Here is a 15612-nt window from a genome sequence, read left to right on the forward strand (position 1 = left end):
ACAATATCATGAGAATGAGAGAGAATACACAAATTTGGAGAAAATATTTGCAAAAGACACATCTGATAGAAGACTGTTATCCAAAATATACAAAGAACTCTTAAAACTCAACAATAAGAAAACATATTGATTGAAAAAATGGGCCAGTGAACCTTAAAGATACCTACCAAAGAAGATATACAGATGGAAAGTAAGCATAAGAAGAGATGATTCATATCACATGTCATCAGGGGAATGTGAATTAAAATGAGATGCTATAACACATCTATTAGAATGGCCAAAATTCAGAATAGTGAGAACACCAAAAGCTGAGGAGGATATAGAACAGGAACTTTTCATTCATTGCTGAGTGTAAGTTTTCTTACAGAATTAGATATACTTACCATTGGATCCAGTAATGTTTTGTTGGTATTTACTTAAAGGAGTTAAAACCATATATCCACATAAAAATTTGCATTTTTATGCAAATTTTTGACATTGAGATAATGGAATATTATTCAGCACTAAAAGATAATGAGGTATCAGGCCATGGAAAGACATGGAGGCACTTAAGTGCATAGTACTAAGTGAAAAGCCAATCTGAGAAAGCTATGTACTGTGATCCAACTATATGATATTCTGGAAAATACTATGGACACAATGAAAGATCAGTGATTGCTAGTGGGGGTGGGGGAGAGGAGATGAATAGGCAGAGCATAGAGGATCTTTAGGGCAGTGAAAACACCTTGTATGATACAAAGATGGATATATGTCATTATTTGTCTAAATCCGTTCAATGTATAACATTAAGAGTGAAACCTTAGGCAAACTTTGGACTTTGTATGATTATAATATGTCAATATAGGTTCATTTTTGGTTAAAAAAATGTACTGTTTTAGTGAATGATGTAGATATCGGGGGAGCCTATGTATGTATGTTGGGAGGCAGAAAGTATATGGAAAATCTCTGTACCTTCCTCTCAATTTTACTGTAAACCTAAAATTGCTCTAAAGAAATAAAACCTTAAAAAAAAAGCAAATTACATACAAGAGGAAAAGAGTTGAGACTGCCTTCAGGCTTCTCTACAGCTAGAAGAAAACACACTAATATCTACAAAGTTTTGAGAGGAAAAGTGGCTTGAGAATTATACCCAGCCAAACTGGCACTCTGCTGTAAATATACATTATCTCATTTAGTCTTAGCAACAAACCTGTGAAAGGGTCACTCTTATGATTCCTGTTTTTTTTTTTTAAGATTTTATTTATTCACGAGAGACATAGAGGGAGAGAGGCAGAGACATAGGCAGAGAGAGAAGCAGGTTCCATGCAGGAAGCCTGATGTGGGGCTTGATCCCAGGACTCCAGGATCATGCCCTGGGCCTACGGCAAATGCTCAACCACTGAGCCACCAAGGTGTCCTGATGATTCCTGTTTTTAAAAAGGAGGAGTGTGAGGTTCTGCAACATTAAATCACTTGCCAGGATTATATGAGCCAGGAATCTAGGTAGTATGACTTCAAGTTCTTTATATCAATTTTTATTTAATTATCATAATAATTCTGTGAATTTTCCCCCCTCAGATTAAAAAAAGAAAAACAATCTACATATTAAAAGATAAAATAATTTTCCCAAAGACATTGCAATGCTGGGATTCAATTCAGCCCTATATACTTTCACCAATCATGGGCTTTCCAGGGCACCAACCTTTAGAATTGTGTGTGTGTGTGTGTGTGTGTGCGCGCGCGTGTGTGTATAGGTTTAATTACTAATTTCATCTGATTCTATCTATTTTCACCCTCTCTTCACCTTTTCTTGGAAAACATGATATATGGAGAAGTCATAATTCCTCAGACTTTTGCTTAAACCAATTTTATGATCTAGTAAACATGCCCTTGGCAATTTTTATTCAAGATCAGAACTGAACTTTGTGACCACAGAGCTTATGGTTCTGGATGTGCTTCAGAAGCCAAAGAAATTGCAAAAGGGCAGAAAGTGGTGAGATTCTCACAATATAATTCAATACTATATTGTTCTATGTAATTCCTTTAGCCTGGAAACAAATTTTTCCTGGGGAAAACAGAACAAGTCTATAAGCTCAGATTTCTCTGCCTGTTGAGATAGTTCCTTTCTTGTCCTTTCTTTTCTTTTCTTTTTTCTTCTTTTTTCTCCTTTTCAGTCAAATTGCTTCAGGGATGAGCAAATCAATGAATATAGATTTTATTTTTGTGTTATAGACCAACATATCTATTAGTAATTTATGTCCTAATTTTATTCTACTGTGTTATGAACTCTCACTCTGAGGTAGTAGGCTGTGGACAGAAACTTCTACCAAGCTTTGAATTGAGTTTTTAGTTTCTTAGACTGTATGGTATGCCCTGTAAGAATTCTAGAATCCTAGATGAAAAGAAATTCATAGATGATGCTGCTCTGAAAATTTAAAAACAAGACTTTAAGCAGAATAAAAATTTAGAACTTTAAAAAAAGTTCTTTAAGCAGAATAGTAAATTATATATATATATATATATATATATATATATATATATATATATATATATTAAAAAGACTTTATTTATTTGACAGAGAGAGAGCTCGAGTATAAGCAGGGGAAGCAGGAGGGGGAGAAGCAGGCTCCCAGGGCCCTGGGATCATGACGTGAGCTGAAGGCAGACCCTTAACTGACTGAGCCACTTAGGCACCCCACAAAATAGTAAGGTTTAGATGATCAAGTAATAGATCCAAAATGTAGATAATCCGAAACCACAAATGAGCCAAAAAATAATTTATAATTAGTTTAAGAATGTGTTAACTTGGGATCCCTGGGTGGCGCAGCGGTTTAGCGCCTGCCTTTGGCCCAGGGCGTGATCCTGGAGACCCGGGATCGAATCCCATATCAGGCTCCCGGTGCATGGAGCCTGCTTCTCCCTCTGCCTGTGTCTCTGCCTCTCTCTCTCTCTCTGTGACTATCATACATAAATAAATAAATATTAAAAAAAAATTTAAAAAAAAAAAAAGAAAAAAAAAAAAAGAATGTGTTAACTTTGGTAATTCTAGTAGAGTTTTTTTTGTGTGTGTGTGTGCCAATTGTACCACATTTGGGTTAATAGTAAGATTGATCTGGTTTCCTAGAATAGTGAATGTCGACTGGTTGATTCAGGGAGGCAACTGGTCTAGGATTATAGCTTTGTAAATATATCTGTCACTTAAATAGCAATTAACCTTGAATCTGTTCACTTCATTCCTTTCATACCTAGGGTGGTCTAACAAAATCATTTTATGATGTGGCCATTTGAAGGGACCTTTTATAGTTTATTTAAAGTATGAATCCTTAAAGCTGTTTTATTCCAAAAAAAAAAATCGAGAAGACCTACAATATTTATTCTAGGGAAGAACAAGTAGCTGGTGCATAAAATTTTTTTTAATCTCCCCAAGCATATTTACATTATTTTTTGTACTCACTGGATGTTCCTGGAATTTTCATGTGCAATGTGGACATCCAATAACTTGACTGGCCTTTTATTTAAACTAGAAACTAATTTATTCTTAAAAATAGGGATTAAAGAAACACCTAAGAAGGGTGAAAGTGTTCAAAAGGTACAAATAACTAGTTACAAAGTATTAAAACCTGGGGTGTAATATATAGCATGGTGGTTATAGTTAATACTATAATGTATATTTGAAAGTTGCTAAGACAATCCTAACAGTTACCATCACAAGAAAAAAAATATGTCTATGTGTGGTGATGGATACTAACTACACTTGTTGTGATGACCATTTTGCAATATACACACATATTGTATTCTTCTGTTGTATACCTGAAACACCTGAAATGTCAATTATATCTCAATTTAAAAATAACAAAAAAATCTTACCTAATCTTATGAATTTGCTGCTAGTACTTTCTTTAAGAATCATGAAGCATGGAATTAAGCAGAGAAATTCCATTTGGAGTTAGATCTAAGTTTGTTTCCTGGCTCCACATCCCAACTGTGTAAACACAAGCAAACTCTGAACTTTGGTTCAGATAAATTTAACACTTACCTCAAGGGTTTGTGGGCTTGGCATATATGAGATATAGGTAAAAGGATGTTGAATAATGCAAAGCACTGCAGAAGTGATATTTGTTGTTCTCTTCAGTTTAATCCAGACATGGGTTTCCCTGAACCTTTGCTGTAAGGTGAGAGCCTCAGGTTAATTCTGGAGTTTCCTGACTTTCTAAGCCTTGTGACAGGCACTGTCTGTGTCCCTGAGAGGACAAAGGAGAGGGAAGGGAAGACATGTGCCTTCCATTCTTCTTTCCCAAGCCATATGAAAAGGCCTTATGAGCCAGAGACTATGCGAATAAGAGTGAAACAATTAAGAATCACTTCCCTGTAAATTAAACTTGAGAAGTTTTCTTTTCTATGTGAGCTGATCATGAAGACACTGAAAGCTGTGTCCATAGTCCCTGTGTTAAAATACTTCAGTGTTAAATTACTGAATGATTCCATACTCAGAGAACAGAGCAGGAAGAGGAGAGTGATGAGAAAAGAGAATGCTTATGCTGACACACAGAAATTAGTAATCAGCAAGAAATGGAAGGGAGGAAAGTGCACATGAATGTTTAATGGAGTTTTTAGGCAATTAAATTTTACAGAAATGTGCTTTAAGCATGTGGCATTGCTTAAGGGCTAGCCCCATCAGATCAGGCCATCAGACAGTCTTTTGTTTGCACACTGTGTAGCAGGAGAAGGAGAGAAATACATATTTGTATATTTTAGGAGCATGTGATGGCTACATTAGAACAGCAATACATCTTTTAAGTCTTTTGGTTACCAGAAATCACTAGGCACCCCTACATTAGATCCAAGGACAAGGTGAGAAAATAATGCTTTCTAGAAAAAAAACACCAAGTAAAGATATCTCCAATGTATCACAGACTGTGTTGCTAAAGGCATACTGTTGCTCTGTAGGGTGATATCAAGAGGGGACAAGATAAAATTACAGCTGATACTGCATTTTTATGTTATCTTGGCAAGAACAGCGGCAAGGCTTAGCTTAACAAAATATTAACACTCTTCCCAAATGCTAATGAAATACAACTAGAGAAATTGGGGGAATTCTGAATTTAAGTGTTTTATGGGCTAATGCTTTTACACATTTGTCTTGTGTCTCATTTACACAGCCACAGCCACAGAATTGGAGATCAGTGTCTCCCTGGCCTACACAATCACATTTCATTAACTGTCATCGTCAACTCACTGACCTTCAAACATCCAGATCTATGGCTTGGGAAAGAAGGGGATGGAGGGAGAGTGGGAAGGAGAGAAAGAGAAAAGAAAGAGGAAGGAGGAAGGAGGGAGAAAGAAAAGAAGGAAGGGAAGGAAAGAAAAGAAAAAAGATAAATTACATGTAAACCAACACTGATTTACCAAACCTCTAAGACGTTTTTTAAAGACTTACGTATGACTGGGAGGTAGAAAGATATTAGGCCTTTACCTGCATTGGTTAGAAATAGCCTGTGGTGAAGGAACACACCCAAGCTCTTATAACTCCTCTGCAGGACGTTGCGTGAACTGATTAGAATACCTTTTGTAACTACTGTGGCCACGTTTCCTACAGAAGGAAATCTATCGCAGAAAAGCAGCTTAATGTCCTAAAAGAGCATATAAGAGAGGGGCTTAGCATAATTAAATTTCAAAAATAGGCTTTTCTCAAACTGTGGATGGACTGAGGAAAGTAATTCATACCAGAATAGACTGACTTGCTCCAACTGTCTTATAGAGTCTTTTCCACATAGACTGATCTGTTTGTATGCCTCCAATAGTTCTGTGCTATTGAAAAGTCTATTTTTTTCTTCTACCAAATATAGATATTCTACTTTGACTTCAGAGAAATATTTTTTTATGAATCCATTGAAGTTATGGTCTTACTCATTTTTGTGTGTTTCTCTATCAGTAGGTTGTACAGATAGTTACCAGCCCATTTATTTTTTAATTTTTATTTATTTTTAAAAATATTTATTTATTTGTTTGAGAGAGAGAGTGTGTGTGTGTGAGTGGAGGAAGGAGCAGAAGGAAATAATCTCAGGGCGACCTCTCCGACCTCCACACCACAAATCATGGAGTCCAACACAGGGCTCAATCTCATGACCCTGAGATGATGAGCTGAGCCAAAATCAAGAATTGGGCCCTTAACTGACTGAGCCACCCAGGAACCCAGCCCACTTGATTTTTTGAAAGAAAAGAAATGTTATAAAAATGAATTATCTTTCAGAGCATTCCTGCTCACAGACCTCAAATATGGAGGTTGGAGCAATGAAGAGAAGAAACCTCTGGCATTCCATTATCATTCCAGTTGTAGTCTGGTGAAACTCAACCCTTTGTGACTTACTGGACTTGTGTAGGAAAAAGCCTATTAACAAGGATTTCCAAGGGGGCTCACTCTACTCTCTCAATTTAGATGTTTTCCATTAAATACGTTGTAGTAACTACATTTCCTTGAGGTGTACACTCAACAACATTAAATACATTAGATACAACATGTCTAATTGGGGCCCTTCCTCTTCCCCATTACACTGGTTCCCTTTCTTTTTTCAGTCTGCCAGCTGCCAAAGGTCAAAACATGACTTGTATCCAGAACATGTAAGTCTCTTTCTCCATATGGGATTTCTGTATGGGATTGAAGGAGGTCCACCCTGATTAGGAGGGCAATTAGCTTTAGTCTATAGATTTCAATGTAATTAATTGTCAACCAAAATACCTTCACAGAAATATACAGAATAATGCCTCACCAAATATTCACACACCCCATGGCCCAGTCAAGTAGACACACAAAATGAACAATCACATCAAATTTTGCATGATTTAAATTTGGACTGTTTATCTTTTTAATTATTCACTTGTTTTTTATATGTTCTGGATAAAAGTTCTTCATGTATAATATATCTCAACTGAAGTATATGGCTTATTTTAAAATTCTCTAATAATGTTTATTTAGAGCAAAAGTTTTATATTTTCATGAATTTTTAAAAAAGATTTTATTTATTCATGAAAGACACACACAGAGAGGCAGAGAGACATAGGCAGAGGGAAAAGCAGGCTCCCTGTGGGGAGCCTGATGCAAGACTCCATCCCAGGACCCCAAGATCACAACTTGAGCCAAAGACAGATGCTCAACCACTGAGCCACCCAGGCGTCCCAATTTTCATGAATTTTTTAAAAAAAATTTTGTTACAGTTAGTACTTTTGCATTTTATCTAAGAACTCTGGTTACATCAAGTTGCAAAAATAATGTCCTATGTTTTCTTCTGGAAGCTTTGTAGTTTTAGCTTTTAGATTTAGGTATATCATCTATCTTTTTTTTTTTTTTTTTAAGATTTACTTATTTAGTGAGAGAGAGAGAAAGAGAGAGCACACACAAATCAGACAGAGGCAAAGAGAGAGTCTTCAAGGAGACTCCCTGCTGAGTGTGGAACCCATCGCAGGGCTTGATCTCATGACCCATGAGATCATGACCTGAGCAGAAACCAAGAGTTGGATGCTTAACCAACTGAGCCACCCAGGAATCTCTCAAATTAATTCTGTATGTTGTGTAAGGTAGAGGAATTAAGGTGTTTTTTTTTAAAATATATGGTTATCTAATTTGTGAAAGGTTTCCCCCATTTAAACTGCATTAATGTTTTTGCTAAAAATCAATCTTTAAAAAAATCAAATATATTTTTTAAAATAAATAAAAATTTTTTAAAAAGTCGGCTCATAACTATTTGTACAACCTACCAGGTAGAGAGACTTAGAAAGTGAGTAAGACCATGGCTTCAGTGGATTCATAAAAAAGTATTTCTCAATTATATAGCTTGTTGTAGCCCTATTTGTGGATTCTTTAATCTGTTACATTGATCTATTTCTCTATATTTATGCCAATAGAACACTGTCTTGATTACTGTGTCTTTATAGCAGTTTTGAAATCTTGTAGATAAGTCTGTCAGTGTTTATTTTTAATATTTTAAAATTTTTTATTTATTTTTTTAGAGAGAGAGCAAGTGAGCAAGTGCATGTATATGAGAGTTGGGGGAGGAGCAGGAGGAGAAAGGCTTCAGGCGGATTCCCCACTGAGCTGGGAGCCCAACTGTGGGTCTCAATCCCATGACCCATGAGATTATGATCTGAGCTGAAACCAAGAGTTGGAGGCCTAAGCAACTGGGCTACCCACTCACCCACTTTTCAAGATTGTTTCGACTATTCAAAAGTCTTTTGAATTTCCACAAAATTTAAGAATTAGCTTTTCATTTTCTAACAAGCAAACAAACCAACAAAAAAACTCTGCATGGATTTTAATTCAGATTGCATTGGACTGATTTAATTAAGGAGACTAGAATTGATCTTTTAATTATCTCGATTCTTTCAGTCCATGAACATGGTATAATCTTTACCTTTATATAGGTCTTATTTAATTTTTCCCAGAACAGGTAGTTGTTTTTTCTTTTTAATTTCAGTATAGTTAACATACAGCATTATTTTAGATTTAGGTATACAACATAGTGATTCAACATTTTTTAAAGACTTATTTATTTATTTTAGAGAGAGAGAGAGCACATATGAGCACAAGGGAGAATATGAAGCAGACTCCATGCTGAGCTTGGAACTTGATGTGGGGCTCAGTCTTACAACCTTGAGATCACAACCTGAGCCAAAACCAAGAGGCAGACATTTATCTGGCTGTGCCACCCAGGCACCTGGTGATTCAACAATTTTATGCATTATTCAGTGCTCATCATGGTAAGTGTACTCTTAATCCTTATCACCTATTTCATTCATTGCCACCCCTTTTGGTGTGCTTCAGTTTGTTCTCAATAGTTAAGGGTCTGTTGCTTGGTTTGTCACTCTCTCTCCTTTTTAAAAAAAAAAAAAAAAAACTTTGTTTCTTAAATTCCACATATGAGTGAAACCATAGGATATTTATATTTCTCTGACTGACTTATTTTGCTTAGCATTATACCCTCTAGCTCTATCCATGTTGTTGCAAATGGCAAGATTTTGTTCTTTTTTATGATTGAACAATATTTTTATGATTAAATAATATTCCATTGTGTGTGTGTGTGTGTATATATTCTTCCTTGTTCATTCATCTATCCATGGACACTTGGGTTACTTCCATAATTTGGCTATTGTAAATAATGCTACTATAAATATAAACATAGAGGTGCGTGTATCCCTTTGAATTAATGGTTTTGTATTTTTTGGGTAAATATCCAGTAGTGTAATTACTAGATAATTCTATTTTTAACTTTTTGAGTAACCTCTATTCTGTTTTCCAGAGTAGCTGCTCCAATTTGCATTCCTCCCAACACTGTAAGAGGGTTCCTTTTTCTCCACATCCTCACCAACACCTGTTGTTTCTTGTGTTGTTGATACTAGCCATTCTGACAGGTGTGAGGTGGTATCTCATTGTGGTTTTGATTTGCATTTCCCGATGATGAGTGATGTTCAATATCTTTTCATGTGTCTGTTGGCCATCTGGATGTCTTTGGAGAAATGTCTTCTACCCATTTTTAATTGGATCATTTGGTTTTTTGGTGTTGAATTGTACAGATTCTTTATACATTTTGGATACTAAACTTTTATCAGATATTTGTAAATATTTTTCCCCATTCTGTAGGTTGCCTTTTAGTTTTGTTGATTATTTCCTTCGCTGTGTAGAAGCTTCTTATTTTGATGTAGTTCCAATAGTTTATTTTTGCTTTTGTTTCCCTTGCCTCAGGAGACGTATCTAGAAAAATGTTGCTATAGCCAGTGTCAGAGAAATTATTACCTGTGCTCTCTTCTAATATTTTTATGCTTCCATGTCTCACACTTGAGTCCTTAATCCATTTTGAGTTTATTTTTGTGTATGGTGCAAGAAAGTGGTCCAGTTTCATCCCTCTGCATGTTGCTGTCCAGGTTTTTTTGATACTATTTATTGAATGAGACTGTGTTTTTCCTATTGCATATTCTTTCCTCCCTTGTTGAAGATTATTGACCATATAATTGTGGTTTTATTTCTTGGCTTTCTAATCTGACCCATTGACCTATGTGTCTATTTCTGTGCCAGTACCATACTGTTTTGATTACTACAGCTTTGTAATATATCTTGAAATCTGAGATTGTGATACCTCCAGCTTCATCCTTCTTTTTCAAGATTGCTTTGGCTACTTAGGGTCTTTGTGGTTACATACACATTTTAGGATTGTTTGTTCTAGTTCTGTGAAAAATGTTGACATTTTGATAAGGATTGCATTAAATGTGTAGATAGCTTTGGGCAGTATAGACATTTTAACAATATTTCGTCTTTCAATCCATGAGCATGGAATGTTTTTCCATTTCTTTGTGTTGTCTTCAGTTTCTTTCATCAGTGTTTTATAGTTTTCAGAGTACACCTTTCTAGGTATCTTACTGGTTTAGGTGCAATTGTAAATGTTTTCTTAATTTCTCTTTCTGCTGCTTCATTATTGGTGTATACAAATGGAACAGATTCCTGTACGTTGATTTTGTATCCTGTTATTTTACTGAATTCATTTCTGGCAGTTCTTTGGTGGAATCTTTCAGGTTTTCTATAAAGAGTATCATGTCATCTGCAAAATAGAAGTTTGACTTCTTCCTTTGGATGCCTTTTATTTCTTTTTGTTGTGTGATTGCTGTGGCTAGGACTTCCAGTACTGTGTTGAATAAAAGTGGTGAATCCTTGTCCTGTTCCTGACCTTAGGAGAGAAGCTCTCAGTTTTTTTCCCATTAAGCTTGATATTAGCTATGGTTTTTTCACAAAAAAAAAACCATATTTATTATGTTGAGGTATGTTCCCTCTACACCTACTATGTTGAGGATTTTTATCATGAATGGATATTGTACTTTGTCAAATGCTTTTTTAGTGTCTATTGAAATGACAATATTGTTTTTATCCTTTCTCTTACTGATATATCACGTCAATTGATTTGTGAATATTGAACCACTCTTTCAACTCAGGGATAAATCCTATTTGATTGTGGTGGATGATTTTTTTAATGTATTGTTGGATTCGGTTTGCTAGTATTTTGTTGATGGTTGTTCTGTATATGTTCATCAGGGATATTGACATGTAGTTCTCTTTTTTAGTGGTGTCTTTATCTGGTATTGGTATCAGGGTAATGCTGGCTTTATAGAATTGAATTTGGAAGTTTTTCTTCCTTTGCTATTTTTTGAAACAGTTTGAGAAAAATAGGTACTAACTCTTCTTTAACTGTTTGGTAGATTTCACCTATGAGTCTATCTGGTCCTGGGCTTTGTTTGTTGGTTTTTTTATTATTATTTTTTTTAAATTACTGGTTCAATTTCTTTTCTGGTTATCAGTCTAAGTTTTTAATTTCTTCCTGCTTCAGTTTTAGTAGGTTATATGTGTCTAGGAGTTTATCCGTTTCTTCCAGGTTGTCCAATTTATTAGCTTATAGTTTTTCATAATATTCTCTTACAATTGTTTGTATTTCTGTGGTGTGGACTATTATTCTTCCTCTTGTTAGTAATTTTGTTTATTTGAGTCCTCTGTCTCTCTCTTTCCCTTTTCTTTCTTTCTTTCTTTCTTTCTTTCTTTCTTTCTTTCTTTCTTTCTTTCTTTCTTTCTTTCTTTCTTTCTTTCTTTCTTTCTTTCTTTCTTTTTTTATGAGTCTGGATAGCGGTTTATCAATTTTGTTGATCTTTTTAAAAAACCAGCTCCTGGTTTCATTGATCTACTTTTTTTTTTTTTTAAGTTTATGTATCATTTATTTCTGCTCCAATCTTTATTATTTCCTTCCTTTTGCTGGATTTGGGATTGTTTGTTGTTGTGTGTGTGTTTTTTTTGTTTTTTGTTTTTTTTTTCCCCTAGCTCCTTTAGATGGTAAGGTTAGGTTGTTTATTTGAGATTTTTCTTACTTCTTGAGATAGGCCTGTATTGTTACAAACTTCCCTCTTAGAACCACTTTTGCTGCATCCCAAAGATTTTGGACTGCTTTTGAAAAGAGTTTCGTTTTCATTTGTTTCCATGTAATTTTTAGATTCTTTTTTGATTTCTTTATTGACCCATTCATTGTTTAGTAGCATGTTATTTAACCTCCATGTATTTTTATGCTTTTTCCAGATTTTTTTTTTTCTGGTGGTTGATTTCTAGTTTCATGGCACTGTGTTCAGAAAAGATGCATGGTATAACTTTGATCTTTTTGAATTTGTTGACATTTATTTTGTGGTCTACTGTGTGATCTGTTCTGGAGAATGTTCCACGTACACTTGGAAAGAATGTATACTCCACTGTTTTAGGATGTAGTGTTCTGAATATGCCTAGTAAATCAACCTGGTCCAGTGTGTCATTCAAGGCTATTTCTCCTTGTTGATTTATTGTCTAGATGATCTATTCATTGATATAAATGGGGTGTTAAAGTCCCCTACTATTATCTATTAGTTCCTTTATGTTTGTTATTAACTGTTTTATGTATTTAGTGCTCCTATACTGAGCACATAAATATTTATAATTGTTATATCTTTTTGTTGGATTGTCCCCTTTATTATCATATAATGTCCTTCTTTGTCTCTTAATATAGTCTTTGTTTTAAAGTCTGCTTATTAAAAAAATAAAAAATAAAAAATAAAAAATAAAAAAGTCTGCTTATATCTATATCTATATCTATCTATACCTATCTGTCTATCTATCTATCTATCTATCTATCTATCTATCTATCTAGGTATCTCTGCTTTCTTTTGATATCCATTTGCATGACAAATGTTTTTCCATCCCCTCACTTTCTTTTTTTTTTTTTTTAATTTTTTTTTTCATCCCCTCACTTTCAGTCTCTTGGTGTCTTTTGGTCTGAGATGAGTCTCTTGTAGGAAGCATGTAGATCGATCTTATTTTTTTAAATCTACTTTGTCACCCTTTGTCTTTTGATTGGAGCATTTAGTCTATTTATATTCAAAGTAATTATTGATAGGTATATATTTATTGCCATTTTATTACTTTTTTGTGGCTGTTTTTGTAGTTTTACCCTGATCCTTTTTTTCTCTTTCTCCATTTCATGGTTTACTGGCTTTCTTTAGTGATATACTTGAATTCTTTTCTCTTTATTGTTTGCATGTCTATTCCTGGTTTTTGATTTGTGATTACTATTTGGTTTGTATATCACATATTTTGAATATAGCAGTGTATATGAAGTTGATGTTCACTTAAGTTTGAACCCTTTTTTTATTCTTCTCCTCCCCACTTTTTAGGTATATGGTGTTATATCTTACCTCTTTTCATTTTGTGAATGCCTTGACTAATTTTTACACGTATACTTATTTTTACTACTTTTGTGTTTCCTACTTTTTATATGCTTATCATCTTTCCCTTCCACTCAAGGAGTTCCCCTTAACTTAGCTAGTTTAGTCATCTTGAACTCCTTTATTTTTGTTTGTTTGAGAAACTCTTTATCTCCCCTTCTACTCTGAGTGATAGATAGCCTTGCTGGATGGACTATTCTTGGCTGCAGATATTTTCCTTTCAGCACTTTGAATATATCCTGTTATTACTCCCTTCTAGCCTTCAAATTTTCTAATGAAAAATCTACTCATAGCCTTATGGGGTTTCCCTAGTATGTAACTGTCTTTTTTTTTCTCTTACTACTTAAAAACGTTTTTTTCTTTTTCACTACTATTTGCCATTTTAATTGCTATGTGTCTTGGCGTGAACCTCCTTGGGATGATTTTGTTGGAGGATCTCTGTCCCTCCTGGATGTAAATATCTGTCTCCTTCCCCAGGTTAGGAAAGCTTTCAGCTATTATTTCTTCAAATACGTTTCCTGTCCCTTTTCTCTCTTCTCTTCTGGGATCCCTATAATGTGAATATTATTACACTTGATGGAGTCACTGGATTCCCTAAGTTATTCTCATTTTGTGTAATTCTTTTTTTCTTTCTTTCGTTCAGCTTGACTAATTTCCATTACTCTGTCTTCCAGGTCATGAATTTGTTCTTCTGCTTCTGCTAGCCTGCTGTTTTTTCCTTTGAGTGTATTTATAATTTCATTTATTGTGGTCTTCATCTCAGATTGGTTCTTTTTCTTTGTTAAGGTCTCACTGACATTCTCCACTCTTTTCTCAAGCCCAGTGAGTATCTTTATGATTATTGCTTTAAATTCTGTATCAGTCATATTACTTATATCTGTTTTGTTTAGGTTTCTTGCTATGGTTTTGTCTTGTTCTTTCATCTTGGATATATTTCTCTGTCTCTTCATTTTATCTAACTGTCCATGTCTCTTTCCATGTGTAGGAAAGTCAGCTATGTCTCCTGCTCTTGAAGGTAATGGCCTTATGAAGAAGGGGTCCTGCAGTGCCCTGTAGTGCTGTATCTTCTGTTCTCCAGGACCTGGCACTTTAGAGGGTATCTCCTGTGTGGGTCACCTTTCCCCTGCTATTGTGTCTTGGCTGCTTTTTCCTTCAGTCCAGTCATCTGCAGAGGCTGTCTTTGCCTATTGTGGGCAGTGTTTGATCCCACCATGTGGGGTGATGTGTGCAGTTTTAACAAGGGGCTTGCTGGTCTGCTTGTGAAATGAGAGCTGCTGCTGCAGCCAGGACTGGGACTGTGTGGGTTGGGTGTGAGTTTAACATGGTGCACCTCAAGCTTCTGTGGGGTCTGCTGCCACCTCTGCCACCTCTAGACCAAGGCCTCACAAAATGCAGAGGTGGGGAGACATGGTTTTGGCCAGGTTTATGTGGGTCTTCTTGGGAAGGGGACCTGCAGCTCTGGAACTGAGACACTGGTGACTAGAAAGGGTAAATCTACAGAAGTGGGGATAGAGCTTGAAGTAAGCAAGTTAGGTAGTAAGTGTCTACATTGTGTTGGTTCCTGTAGGTGGGGGGCCCGATGAAGGGCAGGGGAGGGAAGTGGTACTTTCTAGCTCTTGTGTTCCCTGAGATCCCTGCCTCTGGGGATGGGCTCTGAGATGAGTAATATCTCTTCCTCCGTATGCCCCATGTGGGTTTCAAGCTGCTAGCTTTTAAACTGGGTCTCCTGGGGCTGCTTATCATGCTGTCTCTTTAAGGGTAATGACTAAGCTTCCTAATGCCCTCTAGGCTTTTCCAGAGCCCAGCAATCTGTTTTTTTTTTTTTTTTTTTTTTATGATAGTCAGGCTTTAGGACCTACTGATTGTCAGAAAAAAATGAAATTTGGCCCCACTTGCTTTCAAAGCCAAATGTTTTGGTGATTTGTCTTCCCAGTGCAGGCTCCCAGTATAAGAGTCTGTTTCTCTCTTCTCTGTGCCCCTCACTCTCTCCTGGCTGCAGACAGCTGGGGCCCTCTTAGTTCCCCACCATGTCTTCACCCTTCCTACCTTCTTCCATGTCACCTCTTTTCTACCTTTAGTTGTGGAGTTTGTTCTGCCAGTCTTTGGGTTGTATTCTGGGATATTTATGCTGGTGTGGTGTTATCTAGTTGTATCTATTGGATGAGGTGAGCTTAGAGTTTTCCTACTCTGCCATCTTCCCAGCCTCCTTCTAGAACGTGTAGTTTGTATATTATAGTTTTTATTCTTCAGGTATTATAATATTTTGCTAAATTTATCTCTAAGCATTTTATATTTTATGCTATTGTCAATGGTATAATTTTTTATTTCTTTTAAATTGGCTGTTACCAGTAACTAGAAATGCAG

General features: G+C 35.6%; 1 long non-coding RNA gene across 2 annotated transcripts in view; it reads left to right on the plus strand.

The window, feature by feature from the left end:
- LOC144311225 (uncharacterized) overlaps positions 1–15612 on the plus strand; it is a 165500-nt gene that overhangs the window by 12448 nt on the left and 137440 nt on the right. For both annotated transcript variants that reach the window (XR_013376797.1, XR_013376796.1), the window contains one exon: positions 8533–8730. This is a non-coding gene — a long non-coding RNA (uncharacterized LOC144311225). The remainder of the gene's footprint in view (positions 1–8532; positions 8731–15612) is intronic.

Source organism: Canis aureus, chromosome 3 (assembly GCF_053574225.1).
Source record: "Canis aureus isolate CA01 chromosome 3, VMU_Caureus_v.1.0, whole genome shotgun sequence".
NCBI lineage: Eukaryota > Metazoa > Chordata > Mammalia > Carnivora > Canidae > Canis > Canis aureus.